This window comes from Scomber scombrus, chromosome 6 (assembly GCF_963691925.1).
Source record: "Scomber scombrus chromosome 6, fScoSco1.1, whole genome shotgun sequence".
NCBI lineage: Eukaryota > Metazoa > Chordata > Actinopteri > Scombriformes > Scombridae > Scomber > Scomber scombrus.
Window position 1 is genome coordinate 29,223,248 of NC_084975.1, and position 10,678 is coordinate 29,233,925.

The window sequence follows — 10,678 nt, forward strand, 5'->3', positions numbered from 1 at the left end:
CGTTACTATTATAGAGTGTAGGATGACCAAAATCATGCTACACAACAAGGGTCACCTGATAATCGTACTACAACAGTTATTTCTGAAAAATCTGTTTTTGCATATTTTTGGGGAATTTTATTGTGAAAAATCATCAATAGCGTTAATATTATACAGTGTAGGACGACCAAAATCATGATACACAACAAGGGTCACCTGATAATCGTACTACAACAGTCATTTCAGAAAAAAAAAATGTATTTGCATATTTTTGGGGAATTTTATTGTGAAAAATCGTCAATAGCGTTAATATTATACAGTGTAGGATGACCAAAATCATGATATACAACAAGGGTCACCTGATAATCGTACTACAACAGTTATTTCAGGAAGAAAAATCTTTTTGGGGAATTTTATTGTGAAAAATCATCAATAGCATTAATATTATACAGTGTAGGATGACCAAAATCATGATACACAACAAGGGTCACCTGATAATCGTACTACAACAGTTATTTCTGAAAAATGTATTTTTGCATATTTTTGGGGAATTTTATTGTGAAAAATCGTCAATAGCGTTAATATTATACAGTGTAGGATGACCAAAATCATGATACACAACAAGGGTCACCTGATAATCGTACTACAACAGTTATTTCTGAAAAATGTGTTTTTGCATATTTTTGGGGAATTTTATTGTGAAAAATCGTCAATAGCGTTACTATTATAGAGTGTAGGATGACCAAAATCATGCTACATAACAATGGTCACCTGATAATCGTACTACAACAGTTATTTCTGAAAAATGTTTTTTTGCATATTTTTGGGGAATTTTATTGTGAAAAATCGTCAATAGCGTTAATATTATACAGTGTAGGATAACCAAAATCATGCTACACAACAAGAGTCACCTGATAATTATACTACAACAGTTATTTCTGAAAAATGTGTTTTTGCATATTTTTGGGGAATTTTATTGTGAAAAATCGTCAATAGCGTTAAAATTATACAGTGTAGGATGACCAAAATCATGCTACACAACAAGGGTCACCTGATAATCGTACTACAACAGTTATTTCTGAAAAAAAAAAAATTTTGCATATTTTTGGGGAATTTTATTGTGAAAAATCGTCAATAGCGTTAATATTATACAGTGTAGGATGACCAAAATCATGCTACACAACAAGGGTCACCTGATAATCGTACTACAACAGTTATTTCTGAAAAAAAAATGTGTTTTTGCATATTTTTGGGGAATTTTATTGTGAAAAATCGTCAATAGCGTTAATATTATACAGTGTAGGATGACCAAAATCATGCTACACAACAAGGGTCACCTGATAATCGTACTACAACAGTTATTTCTGAAAAATGTGTTTTTGCATATTTTTGGGGAATTTTATTGTGAAAAATCGTCAATAGCGTTAATATTATACAGTGTAGGATGACCAAAATCATGCTACACAACAAGGGTTACCTGATAATCGTACTACAACAGTTATTTCTGAAAAATGTGTTTTTGCATATTTTTGGGGAATTTTATTGTGAAAAATCGTCAATAGCGTTACTATTATAGAGTGTAGGATGACCAAAATCATGCTACACAACAAGGGTCACCTGATAATCGTACTACAACAGTTATTTCTGAAAAATCTGTTTTTGCATATTTTTGGGGAATTTTATTGTGAAAAATCATCAATAGCGTTAATATTATACAGTGTAGGACGACCAAAATCATGATACACAACAAGGGTCACCTGATAATCGTACTACAACAGTTATTTCTGAAAAAAAAATGTGTTTTTGCATATTTTTGGGGAATTTTATTGTGAAAAATCGTCAATAGCGTTAATATTATACAGTGTAGGATGACCAAAATCATGATACACAACAAGGGTCACCTGATAATCGTACTACAACAGTTATTTCTGAAAAATGTATTTTTGCATATTTTTGGGGAATTTTATTGTGAAAAATCGTCAATAGCGTTACTATTATAGAGTGTAGGATGACCAAAATCATGCTACATAACAATGGTCACCTGATAATCGTACTACAACAGTTATTTCTGAAAAATGTTTTTTTGCATATTTTTGGGGAATTTTATTGTGAAAAATCGTCAATAGCGTTAATATTATACAGTGTAGGATAACCAAAATCATGCTACACAACAAGAGTCACCTGATAATTATACTACAACAGTTATTTCTGAAAAATGTGTTTTTGCATATTTTTGGGGAATTTTATTGTGAAAAATCGTCAATAGCGTTAAAATTATACAGTGTAGGATGACCAAAATCATGCTACACAACAAGGGTCACCTGATAATTATATTACAACAGTTATTTCTGAAAAATGTGTTTTTGCATATTTTTGGGGAATTTTATTGTGAAAAATCGTCAATACCGTTACTATTATAGAGTGTAGGATGACCAAAATCATGCTACACAACAAGGGTCACCTGATAATCGTACTACAACAGTTATTTCTGAAAAATGTGTTTTTGCATATTTTTGGGGAATTTTATTGTGAAAAATCGTCAATAGCGTTACTATTATAGAGTGTAGGATGACCAAAATCATGCTACACAACAAGGGTCACCTGATAATCGTACTACAACAGTTATTTCTGAAAAATGTGTTTTTGCATATTTTTGGGGAATTTTATTGTGAAAAATCATCAATAGCGTTACTATTATAGAGTGTAGGATGACCAAAATCATGCTACACAACAAGGGTCACCTGATAATCGTACTACAACAGTTATTTCTGAAAAAAAAATATTTTGCATATTTTTGGGGAATTTTATTGTGAAAAATCGTCAATAGCGTTAATATTATACAGTGTAGGATGACCAAAATCATGCTACACAACAAGGGTCACCTGATAATCGTACTACAACAGTTATTTCAGGAAGAAAAATCTTTTTGGGGAATTTTATTGTGAAAAATCATCAATAGCATTAATATTATACAGTGTAGGATGACCAAAATCATGATACACAACAAGGGTCACCTGATAATCGTACTACAACAGTTATTTCTGAAAAATGTATTTTTGCATATTTTTGGGGAATTTTATTGTGAAAAATCGTCAATAGCGTTAATATTATACAGTGTAGGATGACCAAAATCATGATACACAACAAGGGTCACCTGATAATCGTACTACAACAGTTATTTCTGAAAAATGTGTTTTTGCATATTTTTGGGGAATTTTATTGTGAAAAATCGTCAATAGCGTTACTATTATAGAGTGTAGGATGACCAAAATCATGCTACACAACAAGGGTCACCTGATAATCGTACTACAACAGTTATTTCTGAAAAATGTGTTTTTGCATATTTTTGGGGAATTTTATTGTGAAAAATCGTCAATAGCGTTAATATTATACAGTGTAGGATGACCAAAATCATGCTACACAACAAGGGTTACCTGATAATCGTACTACAACAGTTATTTCTGAAAAATGTGTTTTTGCATATTTTTGGGGAATTTTATTGTGAAAAATCGTCAATAGCGTTACTATTATAGAGTGTAGGATGACCAAAATCATGCTACACAACAAGGGTCACCTGATAATCGTACTACAACAGTTATTTCTGAAAAATCTGTTTTTGCATATTTTTGGGGAATTTTATTGTGAAAAATCATCAATAGCGTTAATATTATACAGTATAGGACGACCAAAATCATGATACACAACAAGGGTCACCTGATAATCGTACTACAACAGTCATTTCAGAAAAAAAAAATGTATTTGCATATTTTTGGGGAATTTTATTGTGAAAAATCGTCAATAGCGTTAATATTATACAGTGTAGGATGACCAAAATCATGATATACAACAAGGGTCACCTGATAATCGTACTACAACAGTTATTTCAGGAAGAAAAATCTTTTTGGGGAATTTTATTGTGAAAAATCATCAATAGCATTAATATTATACAGTGTAGGATGACCAAAATCATGATACACAACAAGGGTCACCTGATAATCGTACTACAACAGTTATTTCTGAAAAATGTATTTTTGCATATTTTTGGGGAATTTTATTGTGAAAAATCGTCAATAGCGTTACTATTATAGAGTGTAGGATGACCAAAATCATGCTACATAACAATGGTCACCTGATAATCGTACTACAACAGTTATTTCTGAAAAATGTTTTTTTGCATATTTTTGGGGAATTTTATTGTGAAAAATCGTCAATAGCGTTAATATTATACAGTGTAGGATGACCAAAATCATGATACACAACAAGGGTCACCTGATAATCGTACTACAACAGTTATTTCTGAAAAATGTGTTTTTGCATATTTTTGGGGAATTTTATTGTGAAAAATCGTCAATAGCGTTACTATTATAGAGTGTAGGATGACCAAAATCATGCTACATAACAATGGTCACCTGATAATCGTACTACAACAGTTATTTCTGAAAAATGTTTTTTTGCATATTTTTGGGGAATTTTATTGTGAAAAATCGTCAATAGCGTTAATATTATACAGTGTAGGATAACCAAAATCATGCTACACAACAAGAGTCACCTGATAATTATACTACAACAGTTATTTCTGAAAAATGTGTTTTTGCATATTTTTGGGGAATTTTATTGTGAAAAATCGTCAATAGCGTTAAAATTATACAGTGTAGGATGACCAAAATCATGCTACACAACAAGGGTCACCTGATAATCGTACTACAACAGTTATTTCTGAAAAAAAAAATATTTTGCATATTTTTGGGGAATTTTATTGTGAAAAATCGTCAATAGCGTTAATATTATACAGTGTAGGATGACCAAAATCATGCTACACAACAAGGGTCACCTGATAATCGTACTACAACAGTTATTTCTGAAAAAAAAATGTGTTTTTGCATATTTTTGGGGAATTTTATTGTGAAAAATCGTCAATAGCGTTAATATTATACAGTGTAGGATGACCAAAATCATGCTACACAACAAGGGTCACCTGATAATCGTACTACAACAGTTATTTCTGAAAAATGTGTTTTTGCATATTTTTGGGGAATTTTATTGTGAAAAATCGTCAATAGCGTTAATATTATACAGTGTAGGATGACCAAAATCATGCTACACAACAAGGGTTACCTGATAATCGTACTACAACAGTTATTTCTGAAAAATGTGTTTTTGCATATTTTTGGGGAATTTTATTGTGAAAAATCGTCAATAGCGTTACTATTATAGAGTGTAGGATGACCAAAATCATGCTACACAACAAGGGTCACCTGATAATCGTACTACAACAGTTATTTCTGAAAAATCTGTTTTTGCATATTTTTGGGGAATTTTATTGTGAAAAATCATCAATAGCGTTAATATTATACAGTGTAGGACGACCAAAATCATGATACACAACAAGGGTCACCTGATAATCGTACTACAACAGTCATTTCAGAAAAAAAAAATGTATTTGCATATTTTTGTGGAATTTTATTGTGAAAAATCGTCAATAGCGTTAATATTATACAGTGTAGGATGACCAAAATCATGATATACAACAAGGGTCACCTGATAATCGTACTACAACAGTTATTTCAGGAAGAAAATTTTTTTTGGGGAATTTTATTGTGAAAAATCATCAATAGCATTAATATTATACAGTGTAGGATGACCAAAATCATGATACACAACAAGGGTCACCTGATAATCGTACTACAACAGTTATTTCTGAAAAATGTATTTTTGCATATTTTTGGGGAATTTTATTGTGAAAAATCGTCAATAGCGTTACTATTATAGAGTGTAGGATGACCAAAATCATGCTACATAACAATGGTCACCTGATAATCGTACTACAACAGTTATTTCTGAAAAATGTTTTTTTGCATATTTTTGGGGAATTTTATTGTGAAAAATCGTCAATAGCGTTAATATTATACAGTGTAGGATAACCAAAATCATGCTACACAACAAGAGTCACCTGATAATTATACTACAACAGTTATTTCTGAAAAATGTGTTTTTGCATATTTTTGGGGAATTTTATTGTGAAAAATCGTCAATAGCGTTAAAATTATACAGTGTAGGATGACCAAAATCATGCTACACAACAAGGGTCACCTGATAATTATATTACAACAGTTATTTCTGAAAAATGTGTTTTTGCATATTTTTGGGGAATTTTATTGTGAAAAATCGTCAATACCGTTACTATTATAGAGTGTAGGATGACCAAAATCATGCTACACAACAAGGGTCACCTGATAATCGTACTACAACAGTTATTTCTGAAAAATGTGTTTTTGCATATTTTTGGGGAATTTTATTGTGAAAAATCGTCAATAGCGTTACTATTATAGAGTGTAGGATGACCAAAATCATGCTACACAACAAGGGTCACCTGATAATCGTACTACAACAGTTATTTCTGAAAAATGTGTTTTTGCATATTTTTGGGGAATTTTATTGTGAAAAATCATCAATAGCGTTACTATTATAGAGTGTAGGATGACCAAAATCATGCTACACAACAAGGGTCACCTGATAATCGTACTACAACAGTTATTTCTGAAAAAAAAATATTTTGCATATTTTTGGGGAATTTTATTGTGAAAAATCGTCAATAGCGTTAATATTATACAGTGTAGGATGACCAAAATCATGCTACACAACAAGGGTCACCTGATAATCGTACTACAACAGTTATTTCTGAAAAATGTGTTTTTGCATATTTTTGGGGAATTTTATTGTGAAAAATCGTCAATAGCGTTAATATTATACAGTGTAGGATGACCAAAATCATGCTACACGACAAGGGTTACCTGATAATCGTACTACAACAGTTATTTCTGAAAAATGTGTTTTTGCATATTTTTGGGGAATTTTATTGTGAAAAATCGTCAATAGCGTTACTATTATAGATTGTAGGATGACCAAAATCATGCTACACAACAAGGGTCACCTGATAATCGTACTACAACAGTTATTTCTGAAAAATCTGTTTTTGCATATTTTTGGGGAATTTTATTGTGAAAAATCGTCAATAGCGTTAATATTATACAGTTCAGGACGACCAAAATCATGATACACAACAAGGGTCACCTGATAATCGTACTACAACAGTCATTTCAGAAAAGAAAAATTTATTTGCATATTTTTGGGGAATTTTATTGTGAAAAATCGTCAATAGCGTTAATATTATACAGTGTAGGATGACCAAAATCATGATATACAACAAGGGTCACCTGATAATCGTACTACAACAGTTATTTCAGGAAGAAAAATCTTTTTGGGGAATTTTATTGTGAAAAATCATCAATAGCATTAATATTATACAGTGTAGGATGACCAAAATCATGCTACATAACAATGGTCACCTGATAATCGTACTACAACAGTTATTTCTGAAAAATGTTTTTTTGCATATTTTTGGGGAATTTTATTGTGAAAAATCGTCAATAGCGTTAATATTATACAGTGTAGGATGACCAAAATCATGATACACAACAAGGGTCACCTGATAATCGTACTACAACAGTTATTTCTGAAAAATGTGTTTTTGCATATTTTTGGGGAATTTTATTGTGAAAAATCGTCAATAGCGTTACTATTATAGAGTGTAGGATGACCAAAATCATGCTACATAACAAGGGTCACCTGATAATCGTACTACAACAGTTATTTCTGAAAAATGTTTTTTTGCATATTTTTGGGGAATTTTCTTGTGAATAATCGTCAATAGCGTTAATATTATACAGTGTAGGATGACCAAAATCATGCTACACAACAAGGGTCACCTGATAATCGTACTACAACAGTTATTTCTGAAAAATGTGTTTTTGCATATTTTTGGGGAATTTTATTGTGAAAAATCGTCAATAGCGTTAATATTATACAGTGTAGGATGACCAAAATCATGCTACACGACAAGGGTTACCTGATAATCGTACTACAACAGTTATTTCTGAAAAATGTGTTTTTGCATATTTTTGGGGAATTTTATTGTGAAAAATCGTCAATAGCGTTACTATTATAGAGTGTAGGATGACCAAAATCATGCTACACAACAAGGGGTCACCTGATAATCGTACTACAACAGTTATTTCTGAAAAAAAAATATTTTGCATATTTTTGGGGAATTTTATTGTGAAAAATCGTCAATAGCGTTAATATTATACAGTGTAGGATGACCAGAATCATGCTACACAACAAGGGTCACCTGATAATCGTACTACAACAGTTATTTCTGAAAAATGTGTTTTTGCATATTTTTGGGGAATTTTATTGTGAAAAATCGTCAATAGCGTTAATATTATACAGTGTAGGATGACCAAAATCATGCTACACGACAAGGGTTACCTGATAATCGTACTACAACAGTTATTTCTGAAAAATGTGTTTTTGCATATTTTTGGGGAATTTTATTGTGAAAAATCGTCAATAGCATTAATATTATACAGTGTAGGATGACAAAAATCATGCTACACAACAAGGGTCACCTGATAATCGTACTACAACAGTTATTTCTGAAAAAAAAATATTTTGCATATTTTTGGGGAATTTTATTGTGAAAAATCGTCAATAGCGTTAATATTATACAGTGTAGGATGACCAAAATCATGCTACACAACAAGGGTCACCTGATAATCGTACTACAACAGTTATTTCTGAAAAATGTGTTTTTGCATATTTTTGGGGAATTTTATTGTGAAAAATCGTCAATAGCGTTAATATTATACAGTGTAGGATGACAAAAATCATGCTACACAAGAGGGGTCACCTGATAATCGTACTACAACAGTTATTTCTGAAAAAAAAATATTTTGCATATTTTTGGGGAATTTTATTGTGAAAAATCGTCAATAGCGTTAATATTATACAGTGTAGGATGACCAAAATCATGCTACACAACAAGGGTCACCTGATAATCGTACTACAACAGTTATTTCTGAAAAATGTGTTTTTGCATATTTTTGGGGAATTTTATTGTGAAAAATCATCAATACCGTTAATATTATACAGTGTAGGACGACCAAAATCATGATACACAACAAGGGTCACCTGATAATCGTACTACAACAGTCATTTCAGAAAAAAAAAATGTATTTGCATATTTTTGGGGAATTTTATTGTGAAAAATCGTCAATAGCGTTAATATTATACAGTGTAGGATGACCAAAATCATGCTACACAACAAGGGTCACCTGATAATCGTACTACAACAGTTATTTCTGAAAAATGTGTTTTTGCATATTTTTGGGGAATTTTATTGTGAAAAATCGTCAATAGCGTTAATATTATACAGTGTAGGACGACCAAAATCATGATACACAACAAGGGTCACCTGATAATCGTACTACAACAGTTATTTCTGAAAAATGTGTTTTTGCATATTTTTGGGGAATTTTATTGTGAAAAATCGTCAATAGCGTTACTATTATAGAGTGTAGGATGACCAAAATCACGCTACATAACAAGGGTCACCTGATAATCGTACTACAACAGTTATTTCTGAAAAATGTTTTTTTGCATATTTTTGGGGAATTTTCTTGTGAATAATCGTCAATAGCGTTAATATTATACAGTGTAGGATGACCAAAATCATGCTACACAACAAGGGTCACCTGATAATCGTACTACAACAGTTATTTCTGAAAAATGTGTTTTTGCATATTTTTGGGGAATTTTATTGTGAAAAATCGTCAATAGCGTTACTATTATAGAGTGTAGGATGACCAAAATCATGCTACACAACAAGGGTCACCTGATAATCGTACTACAACAGTCATTTCAGAAAAAAAAAATGTATTTGCATATTTTTGGGGAATTTTATTGTGAAAAATCATCAATAGCGTTAATATTATACAGTGTAGGATGACCAAAATCATGATATACAACAAGGGTCACCTGATAATCGTACTACAACAGTTATTTCAGGAAGAAAAATCTTTTTGGGGAATTTTATTGTGAAAAATCATCAATAGCATTAATATTATACAGTGTAGGATGACCAAAATCATGCTACACGACAAGGGTTACCTGATAATCGTACTACAACAGTTATTTCTGAAAAATGTGTTTTTGCATATTTTTGGGGAATTTTATTGTGAAAAATCGTCAATAGCGTTACTATTATAGAGTGTAGGATGACCAAAATCATGCTACACAACAAGGGTCACCTGATAATCGTACTACAACAGTTATTTCTGAAAAATGTTTTTTTGCATATTTTTGGGGAATTTTCTTGTGAATAATCGTCAATAGCGTTAATATTATAGAGTGTAGGATGACCAAAATCATGCTACACAACAAGGGTCACCTGATAATCGTACTACAACAGTTATTTCTGAAAAATGTGTTTTTGCATATTTTTGGGGAATTTTCTTGTGAATAATCGTCAATAGCGTTAATATTATACAGTGTAGGATGACCAAAATCATGCTACACAACAAGGGTCACCTGATAATCGTACTACAACAGTCATTTCAGAAAAGAAAAATTTATTTGCATATTTTTGGGGAATTTTATTGTGAAAAATCGTCAATAGCGTTAATATTATACAGTGTAGGGCGACCAAAATCATGATACACAACAAGGGTCACCTGATAATCGTACTACAACAGTCATTTCAGAAAAAAAAAATTTATTTGCATATTTTTGGGGAATTTTATTGTGAAAAATCGTCAATAGCGTTAATATTATACAGTGTAGGATGACAAAAATCACGCTA